Below are 8313 nucleotides of genomic sequence, written 5' to 3'. Positions count from 1 at the left end.
CTTTGGAGGAGAGTTAGGCAGAGAAAAGCAGCATGGGAAAAAGCAGGGAAAGGATAGAAAATGGCGTAGCATCTTTAAGGGACAGGGGTCCCAATTTATGGGGTTTCACATTCTAGTTTATTCACTCACTTCTATATCGTTTGCATTTTATACAACTTGTGCAACTTGAATCTGTTTTGGTAAAGATATTTTCATTCTGAAAAGATAAAGAGATAGAAAAGTAAGCGTAGAAACCACATATCAAAGGATTTGGGGGGAAAACTGAAAGTAAGTGAGTGGATTTGGAAAAGTATGGGCAATCCATTCAAGAGTTTGAAAACAAATGGAAGAAGGAAAGTTAGCAAAGGGGTCAGCAGGATTATTCTTTTAAAACATATGTGTGGAAACAAAGCACATGCCTGTGAATATATCATCAAAGCTAGAGAAACTACTAACTCTAGCCAGTATGTGTATTAGTTATATATAACTACATAAAAATAGCACAAAATTTAGCAGGTTAAAACAATAAATATTTATTATTTTACATTGTGTACTATGAAATCAGGATGTGGGGGTTGTTCTGGTTCAGGGTCTCTCATGAGGTTGTCGTCAAGATGTTGCCCAGGGTTACAGACATCCGAAGGCTTGACTGGGTTGGAGGCTCTGTTCCCAAGCTCAGTTCATGTGGGAACTTCAGTTCCTTGGTGGCAGTTCTTCACACATGGGCCTCTCAAAGGGCTGCTCATGACATAACAGCTGGTTTCCTCCAGAGGGCATGACCTGAGAGAGAGCAACGCAGATGATAGCAATGTCCCCCACTGATGACCTAGTTAGTGTCTTCTGTTTTATATTATTCACTAGAAATGAGTCACTAGGTCCAGCCGACATGGAATGGGAAGGGAATTAGGCTCTATCTCTTGAAGGGAGGTGTATCATAGAATTTATGGACATATTTTTTAAACCACCATAGAATGCATAGACTATCATGGCTTACACACACACACACACACACACACACACACACACACACACACACACAGAGGATAATTTAAACAGTGAAACATTTCTCGTAGAAGCATGTCAAATGCAATTCCTGAACATGAACCATTTCAGTGTTACAAAATCTCTTACTATTGTCATTTTCTCTCTAATATTGTCAGCTATAACAGATGTCACTATGCAGTACTTTTCACATTTTGTTCCAACACTCAAGTGGATATTTGTTATGCCTTGCGGTTGCCAGAATCTTTTGAATACCATTCCTATGTTTGGGGGATTTCCTCCATTTTTGAGGCCTGCCTCCTAAGGTACAAGCCAGAACTTTGCTTCCTAGCTTCCCTTGCAGCTAGGACCTAGGGGTAGAACTTGTGTTCTTCTTCCCAGACTGTGTCATGTAAGATGTGAATTTGGAAAAATGCAGCATGACCCAGAAACCAGTAAGAATGGAAGAAAGGGCTCCAATCAATGATGGAACCAGACCTCGGACTCTTCATCAGAGGACTCGGCTTTCCCCTGCGTTGGCTTTGTTCTCAGGTAGCCTGTCTCTCTCTATATACAGTGCTCCCAAGGCTCCATTACAATATCCTGGTCGATCAGTCTCAGAATTTTAATCTATGGCTTTATTAACAAAAACAATAACTTAGTAGCACAAAACAATAACATTTTTATTCTGCCCATGGAAGTGAAGGACTGGATAGTAGGAAACGGAGAGGAAATCCTGGAAAAGGAGTTGACAGAGCCAACTGAACCTTCTATGCGCAGAAAGGAAAGCCAGCATTGCTCGACAGTGAAGATCAGAGAACGTAAGCATCCAAGTGCACGGCTGGGTTATGGGAACAGGGTGGAGGCCACCGACCTGCCACGGAGGCGGTGCGGCGGCTGTGGTGCCTGCAGCTGGCAGGAAGGACAAATAGTGCCACACCACCCCGCCTGTGCCATGGTACAGTATAGACACACATTGCTACACAGCTTTCTTCCCATGTGACTTGTGACACATGCTACGAAGAAAAGCGACCCACCGGTACAGGGGTCCAAGAACTCTCCTGCTGCCCATGCAACTCATTTCTTGAAGTTTATGCTATTTGGAATAAAATAAGCCAAACACCGCATTCTGGGCTCCGTCCCTGCACCACCACCGCGAGGCTCGGGCGCCTCCAAATCGCGCCGCTAGGAATCCAGCCGTTTACAAGTGTTTGTTTCCCGCGCCCGCGCACCTCGAAATCGAAAGCAAAATGGGCCGGGACCTGATCGTGCCGCGGTCGCCGAAAGCGCGCCAAGCTCGACTGCAGTTGAACTCGCAGCCGTGGCGGCCGCGGGGCAACAGCGAGCTGTGGCGGTGGGGAACCGGGGCTCTGGCGGGAAGGCCACTCCAGCTCCGGTTGGGAGAACTGAAAAAAACAGCGGCAAAACCTAAGGATTTCGGAAGGAGGGAGCGAGGAGGACGGTGGAGTAGGCCTTGTAGGAAGAGCGAAAGGGACACCCTTCGCCTGCACCAGGATGGCCGAGTGGTTAAGGCGTTGGACTTAAGATCCAATGGACATATGTCCGCGTGGGTTCGAACCCCACTCCTGGTAGTCGCATTTTTTTCCCTCTAAATATTTTATATATTTTTAAAAGATCAATTTCACCAAGTACACCACGCCTTGGACTCAAGAATCCGGGTTCCCGCGAGCCCGAGACCAGGCAGAGAGCGGGTTGGGCGTGGGGCGCGGGCGGCGGCCCGGGTTTCCGGCGGGCGCCTGCCTCATCAGGCCCGGGCTGCGCGGCGCCGAGGCGGGGCAGGGACTCGGGCGGCCCGCGCAGCCCGCCGGGCTCGGCTCCCCAGCTTCGGGAGCCGGCGGGGTGGCGAGGGCGCTGGTGACATGGCAGCGTGGCTAGGAAACTGCCTCTGCGGAAAGTCAAAGATAATCTCTACCTTGTTTCATGTCTTTCTTTCTTTTTCTTCCGCTAAAATTAATTATATGTACACAATTCTTTCATGAACTCCTGGAAGGCAGAGACAGTATATATCATAATTCTAAAATGGACCCTAACTTGCGTTTGGCTTACGTTTAAAAAGTATAAATGGCATGGTCTAGTTTGTTTTTGTTGTTGTTATTGTTTTTTAATAGTTAGAAAGTAATCTAAACCCTAGAGGAAAAAAAGTGCAGTGCAAGTAAAGTGCAAAGAACCCTTTATTTAAAATCATTTGAGAGTAAGCTACACTAGATGCTGCACTGCCACCATTAAAATCAGGAAATTCACCTTGATAATTTCTTGCCATCTAACTCCAGACCCCATTTAATCACCAGCTGTCTTTTATAGTAAAAGGCTCCTGTTCAGAATAATGCATTGCATTTACTTGTCACATCTCCTCAGGATTCTTCAATCAGTAATGATTCCTCCGTCTCCCGACCTTCTTGATCTTGACATTTCTGAGGATGTCAGGTCAATCATATGCAGAACATCCCTTTGCCAGTTTGAGTTTGTCTGATGTTTTCTGGTGATTAGATTCAGGTTATGCATCTTTAGCAGGAGTATTGCAGAAGCGATGCTGTGTTCTCATTGCATCCTCTGAGGTGGCATGGTTTTAATGTGGCCTGTTACTGATATTAACTTAACTTGATTAAGCTTCTCTGCCAGGCTTCTCCATTATAAAGTTGCTCTTTTTTTCCTTTGTGATTAATACATATTTTGAGGAGAAGTGCTTTAAAGTTATGTAGATGTCCAATTACTCATCAAACTTTCCATTTTATTGAAGTATTTATGGAATCATAAGTAATGTAAGTATGTATTCATGGTGTCCTATTTTAATTAAGGGTTACAATCCATTCTACAGTTATTTGTCTTGATGCTCAGTGTCCCAGATTTGGTCAATGGGAATCCATTCAAACTGACTCTTGATGTCTCCATCATACTTTAGCACTCCCTTACTTGTTATGCCAAGATATTCTATGCTTACCTTGTATTTTCTCTGACCCGGCTCTAGAACCAGCCATTTCCAAAAGATCTCTCATTCCCTTTAATGGAAGATGATATTTAGAAGCCAAGATTTCAGTACTAGATGTGCTTATTGCTTTTGATGTGTTTCTGGTCCCAGCCCCTCTCAGGGCACAGAATTAAAGGAATATGTGTCTGTCTGTCTATCATCTAATTTATATCTAGTTCATACCAATACCTCTACTTCTGATTAAACACTACAGATTTTATTTAGTTTTCTATCCATATTTGTAATTCCCTATCCCACACCAAGTGTAACATCTACCTTGTTTGGGCCCATCTTATAGCTTTAAAATTGAATTGTTCAAGAAGGAAAGGAAAGGAACGGAAATAAACATCCTGCCAGCGTTGAGAAATGGCCACGAGCCAATCACTGTTAGACACTTGGGATATGAAGACAACCAAGCATTTGCCTCAAGGAGTGTACATAGTGAGAAAGAGAGATTTTAATGAACCACAGTTATAATGAGAAAAAATGAATTATGCCCTATGCTAAAGGAGCAGTGACTCTTTCCAGAGAGTCGACTTTAGTTGAGAACTGAAGGGAGAAGAGCAGGGGCTCTGGGAGGGGCAGGGAAGAAAGGGAGAGAGATACAGGTGGGGGAAGCCACCTTGAAACCATAAGTTTGGTGTCTAGAGTCTACTGAAGGATTCAAAGCAAGAAGCAACCTGATTAGTGTTGCATGTGGAAGCATCTATATCTATTGATGTAGAAACTCTTGATCAGCCTACATTGTCTTGGGAGAGTGGGCATGTTGAATTGGCAGGAAATATTTTTTTTGGGGGGGGAAGGGCAGGAATTTGTTTAATTCAGTCAATAGCCAGTTAGACTCAGCTCAGTCTATCTCTTTTCCCCCTTAAAACCTGAGCAAAGGGAGGAACGACACCGATGTGAAGCCCTTCCAACTCATGCTAATTTAAACAGTTGTATTAATATGTGCAGGTGCAGGTGTAGAACGGTACTACCAAGAATAGGCAAAGACTAATGTGGGTTTTACTTTGTTCCTTTAAAGCTATATTGTAGATCAAGCTTCTAGTCAATAGTAACCAGTGGCTATGCTTTAGCACAGATGGTAAAAGACTAGTTAGTATTCTTCTTGAGCTTGCTGAAAATCTGGCCAACAGATCACTGAGATGCCACAAAAGGGCGAAATGACGCTGGTCTAGAAACAAGAAGATCTAGCAGATCGATCCTAGGGCACTGAACCACACGTTTTCTATTGACCAATACACATGGCCTACTTAACTATAGTCTTAAGCTAATTTAGATGGGATCTTTTGCTTTATTATATCCTATACAAAGTGATTTCTCGTTGATGTCCTCTGATCAGCAGGATTCTCTGAGTGAATTTAATGTAATGCAGCAAAATTTAAGAATTTGATTCAGTTTATAAAAGTTTAAATCACGAGGTGACTCAGTAGAAAGAACTCAGACTTTGGGGTCAGACAGATCAACAAACTTTCCCAGGCTACCAGTCTTTTGCAAATAGGAAGATAATATTTACCTCTGCAGAGTGGTTATGAGGCTGTAACATTCTTCTCGAAAATGTAGGTGTTTTGTAACTGAGTTCCCTTCCTTTTTCTAGAGTCATCTTTTGTGGGAAGTACAGTAGAACAACACTGCGTGAGAAAGAAATCTTACCTTGCATGTGTAGGTCAACTTGTCAGTTTTCAAAATACTTTTACATGCACAATCTCTATTCACAGACAAGATCATACACTCAGACTCATTGTGCCTAGGTGGTAGGCACAATTCGACACAATTTTCCTTAATACTATTAAAAAATAATGTTTTCTTTCACTCAACACTATATACAGCCAGATGATATGAGTTCTTAAAAATTGAAATCCTGTCCTAAAATGTATTGAAATCTTTACTTTTCTTTGAAAAGTAGATCTGTTATATTAGACTGTTTATTATTAAAAATTCTTAAAATATTTCATATTTAAATTTGAATCATTTGTAGGTATAGCACTGCTAAGCTTAGAATGATTTTCCAATGATTATCTTAATAAGAAATTAAGTCACTACTTTGAATTATGAATTAAAAGTGTGGATTTATAAGCATTCTTATTCTGGGTTTGAGCTAGTTGTAAGTTATTCAAAATTGTTTGACATTTTCTATAGGACTTTCTGAAGAACTCTGCAGGAAGGGCTGCCAATACATTTAAACAGTGACACCTACTGTTCATTTAAGGTAAATTTTTTTTTTTGTTAAAGTCTGTCTGTTTTATTCTGACTATACAATCCAGATAAAGTGTTGTTCCACAGTTACTGTGTTTTTAAAAACAATTTTGTTATTCTTCAATTACAGTTTCAGGTATACAACATAGTGATTAGACATTTACATAACATAAGTCTAGTACCCACCTGACTTCATACACAGTTATCACAATATTATTGACTATATTCCCTATGCTGTACTTTACATCCTCATGAGTTTTTATAACTAGCAATTTGCACATCTTAATCCCTTCCTCTTTTTCATCTGCCCCCTTCAACCACCCTCCCATCTGGCAACCATCAAAATGTTCTCTGTATCTGAGTTTATGTTTTCTTTGCTTTTATTTTGTTTATTAGATTCCATATTTAAGTGAAGTCATATGGTATTTGTCTTTCTTTGTCTGACCTATTTCACTCAGCATAACACCCCCTAGGTCCATGTTGTTGCAAATGGNAGTTCTTAAAAATTGAAATCCTGTCCTAAAATGTATTGAAATCTTTACTTTTCTTTGAAAAGTAGATCTGTTATATTAGACTGTTTATTATTAAAAATTCTTAAAATATTTCATATTTAAATTTGAATCATTTGTAGGTATAGCACTGCTAAGCTTAGAATGATTTTCCAATGATTATCTTAATAAGAAATTAAGTCACTACTTTGAATTATGAATTAAAAGTGTGGATTTATAAGCATTCTTATTCTGGGTTTGAGCTAGTTGTAAGTTATTCAAAATTGTTTGACATTTTCTATAGGACTTTCTGAAGAACTCTGCAGGAAGGGCTGCCAATACATTTAAACAGTGACACCTACTGTTCATTTAAGGTAAATTTTTTTTTTTGTTAAAGTCTGTCTGTTTTATTCTGACTATACAATCCAGATAAAGTGTTGTTCCACAGTTACTGTGTTTTTAAAAACAATTTTGTTATTCTTCAATTACAGTTTCAGGTATACAACATAGTGATTAGACATTTACATAACATAAGTCTAGTACCCACCTGACTTCATACACAGTTATCACAATATTATTGACTATATTCCCTATGCTGTACTTTACATCCTCATGAGTTTTTATAACTAGCAATTTGCACATCTTAATCCCTTCCTCTTTTTCATCTGCCTCCTTCAACCACCCTCCCATCTGGCAACCATCAAAATGTTCTCTGTATCTGAGTTTATGTTTTCTTTGCTTTTATTTTGTTTATTAGATTCCATATTTAAGTGAAGTCATATGGTATTTGTCTTTCTTTGTCTGACCTATTTCACTCAGCATAACACCCCCTAGGTCCATGTTGTTGCAAATGGCAAAATTTCATTCCTTTTTATGGCTGCGTAATATTCCATTGTGTATATGTACCCCCTCTTTTTTGTCTATTTGTATATGAACGGACACTCAGGCCGCTTCCATATCTTGGCTATTGTAAATAATGCTGCAAGGAACATAGGAGGTGCATATGTGTTTTTGAACTAGTGCTTTGGTTTTCTTCAGATAAATACCCAGAAGTAGAATTGCTAAGTCTTTCTTTGTCTCTTGTTATAGCTTTTGTTTTAAAGTTGTATCAGCCAAAATAGGCTGATATAAGTATAGCTACTCCAGCTTTTTTATTTGTTTCCATTTGCATAAAATATCTTTTTCCATCTCTTTATTTTGGTCTGTGTGTGTCTTAATATCTGAAGTGGGTCTTGTGTAGGCAGCATATGTATGGGTCTTGTTTTCTTATTATCTATTCAGCCACTCTACATCTTTTGATTGGAGCATTTAACCCATTTACATTTAAAGTAATTATTGATAATAATATAGTTATTACCATTTTATTATTCATATTTCTTATCTTTTGTCTTAAAGAAATCCCTCTAACATTTCTTGTAATACTGCTTTGGTGGTGATGAACTCCTTTAACTTTTTCTTGTCTGGAAAGCTCTTTATTTCTCTTTCAATTCTAAATGATAGCTTTGCTGGGTAAAGTAATCTTGATTGTGCGTCCTTATTTTTCACCACTTTGAATATTTCATGCCAATCCCTTCTGGCCTGCAAAGTTTCTGTTGAGAAATCAGCTCATTATCTTATAGGAGCTCCCTTGTAGGTAACTAACTGCTTTTCTCTTGATGCTTTTAAGACTCTCTTTGTCTTTAA

General features: G+C 39.6%; 1 long non-coding RNA gene and 1 other non-coding gene across 3 annotated transcripts in view; both read left to right on the top strand.

Annotated features, from left to right (window-relative positions):
• The first annotated feature begins 2469 nt into the window (after nt 1-2469).
• On the top strand, nt 2470-2552 carry TRNAL-UAA (transfer RNA leucine (anticodon UAA)). Its single transcript has one exon. It is a non-coding gene; the product is annotated as a tRNA-Leu (tRNA).
• Nucleotides 2553-6933: 4381 nt separating this feature from the next.
• The window catches only part of LOC109388751 (uncharacterized), a 20951-nt gene continuing 19571 nt past the window's right edge, over nt 6934-8313 (top strand). For both annotated transcript variants that reach the window (XR_002125256.1, XR_002125255.1), the window contains exon 1: nt 6934-7004. This is a non-coding gene — a long non-coding RNA (uncharacterized LOC109388751). The remainder of the gene's footprint in view (nt 7005-8313) is intronic.

This window comes from Hipposideros armiger, unplaced genomic scaffold, assembly GCF_001890085.2.
Source record: "Hipposideros armiger isolate ML-2016 unplaced genomic scaffold, ASM189008v1 scaffold_206, whole genome shotgun sequence".
In the NCBI taxonomy this organism is placed as follows: Eukaryota; Metazoa; Chordata; class Mammalia; order Chiroptera; family Hipposideridae; genus Hipposideros; species Hipposideros armiger.
Note: the sequence above shows the minus strand (reverse complement) of the source record. Positions and strands in the feature narration are given on the sequence as shown.